Here is a 2,282-nt window from a genome sequence, read left to right as displayed (position 1 = left end):
TCTTGGCCAGGTGCACATGATGCAATATCTCAACATATTACTCCATTGGCTCCAGTTATATTACATACGCTAGAATATTATTCCATTATTTTGCACAATCGTTCCACACTTACATATTTTTAACACTTACAATTACAAGAATTCCACACTTACATATTTGTTTTACAAATACAATTACATATACTGTACATACATTTTTCTGTGTAGCCTACACAATGTTTTAAGTTGCTCCTATCCAGAGAGATACTGTGTGGTAAGACTGGCAGGGAGTGACAGTCCCAATTGGTTAAGGCCCATTAGCTCACCCTCCAGGATTAAAACTCACAACCTGCTGGGCAGAGTGATAGTCCCCAGACCATAGCTGACCCTCTAGGATTAGAACTCACAACCTGCAGTTGGACATTACACTGTACAGGGTCAAGGTTCATAACTGTTTCTACTTTAGGACTGACACCCGGTGGGCAGTCGTGGCTCAGTGGTTAGAGCACTGGGTTGGCAACCCAAGGGTTCCCGGTTCAATGCCCGACCGGACCACGGCTGAAGTGCCCTTGAGCAAGGCACCTAACCCCCACACTGCTCCCCGGGCGCCGCTCAGCAGGCAGCCCACTGCTACGGACTAGTGTGTGTACTTCAATGTGATTCACTAGTCCAAATGGGATAAATGCAGATAAAGTCAAAATTGGCTCCAATCCAAATAGGCTCCAATTGGCTTCCTCACAACCCACTGGGGGAGACTGTTGTCATTGTGATTGTGTTGTTCTGATTGTCCATCAATCACCATCCCAGGTCACCAACACCAGGTTGGGGGCAGCCGTGGCCTAATGGTTAGGGGCTGTAACCAATACCCTGTAAATAACTGTAAGTTGCTTTAGATAAAAGCATCAGCTAATGTAATGTAACATAATGCAACTACACATCATAAGTGTACACTATTGGACTACACACAGGGACAGTCCACTAGGTCGAGGTTCATAAGTGTTCCAACCGTAGGATTGAAACCTATAACCCACTGGAAGAGATTGTTGTTGTTCTTGATTGTGCTGTTCTGATTGGCCATCAATCACCCTACCAGCAGGTCAACAACCATTTGGTTTTTTTGCAACAATTTCCTCTCAAAAAGCCCACAAAAACAAAAGTTTTGAGGTCTTTGGTACGATATTTCAGCATTTTCCATCAGGTAACAACTGCTCCACAACATAAACTATGCACATCTGGATTACACACACACCACTGTAGGATTGAAACCCAGGGCCAGGGCAAAACCCTGATTGGGCCCCAGGAGCAGGCAGTCCCCTTGGTGAAGGGCCGTAGCGGACTCTGGGACTCAACCCCAAAACCTGCAGGAGTCTGATTGTTGTCCTTGTGATTGAGTTGTTGGTTGGTTGGTCAGGACCCATAAGCTGCAGTTCCTTCTGTAGGTGTTGACAGAGGCGATTCTAGGGTAAGGTGGGGCCCCAAGCGAAAATGCAAAAGGATGAACATTTGAACCGAAATCACCACTACTGTAGCACAGTATGGGCTGTTATTCACTATCTAGGGGCTTGGGGGCCCCAAGCGGCTGCCTGCCTTGCCTGGTTGTAAGATGCGCTACTGGGTGTTGATGATTGTCCTGACTGCCCCCCCCGCCAGAGAGGGTCACTAACACCACCCTGTAACACCACAGCATACACACACACACAAGTAAAATGCAAACAGGGACAGTTCTTCCTGCACCACAGGATGGTGTATGTATTGGATACACTGTATTAGTGGTTGGGGGGTGGCCCCCCTCCAGTAAATGTGGTCCCAGTCTGCCAGAGATGCAGGGTGACCTCTTTCCCCACGAAACACTGTCTGTATTGTCTATATCAGTGCTCCCCAAACTTTTTTTTCTCGCGTACCCACCTAAACCTCTTAGTTGTGCCATGAGTACCCCCTAATTCAGGTTCTATATCGCTTTCTCTGTCCTGATGTTACTGCTCCATACATTTGTTATTATAATGACATCTTTCCAAGTACCCCCTGCAGTGTGCCCGCGTACCCCTAGTGGTACGCGTACCCCTGGTTGGGAAACACTGGTCTATATTGAGCAGAATGGTCCATGTATTGTATTTGAGGGGTCTCAGAGGCAAAGGGTAACACCCAAGGCTCTAAATTAACACCAGCCAAACAGCCAAATGCTGGTGAACTGTCCGTTTGGCTGGTAGAAAAGACCAACTTCCTAGCCACTTTGACCCATTTGTGTCAGTGTGTGTTTGGCGAGTGAGATTGACATCTACGAGCCATTTTGGCTAATGATGAAA

The 2,282-nt window shown here is 47.0% G+C and overlaps 1 protein-coding gene across 1 annotated transcript in view; it reads right to left on the bottom strand.

Annotated features, from left to right (window-relative positions):
- Nucleotides 1-2,165: 2,165 nt before the first annotated feature.
- The window catches only part of LOC134443402 (protein Wnt-6-like), a 3,002-nt gene continuing 2,885 nt past the window's right edge, over nucleotides 2,166-2,282 (bottom strand). Inside the window, exon 2 of the mRNA XM_063193188.1 lies at nucleotides 2,166-2,282. This exon is cut by the window's right edge and continues 1,116 nt beyond it. The gene's annotated coding sequence lies outside the window, so the exon portion shown is untranslated.

The sequence above is a fragment of the Engraulis encrasicolus genome, unplaced genomic scaffold (assembly GCF_034702125.1).
Source record: "Engraulis encrasicolus isolate BLACKSEA-1 unplaced genomic scaffold, IST_EnEncr_1.0 scaffold_318_np1212, whole genome shotgun sequence".
Classification (NCBI taxonomy): Eukaryota; Metazoa; Chordata; class Actinopteri; order Clupeiformes; family Engraulidae; genus Engraulis; species Engraulis encrasicolus.
Note: the sequence above shows the minus strand (reverse complement) of the source record. Positions and strands in the feature narration are given on the sequence as shown.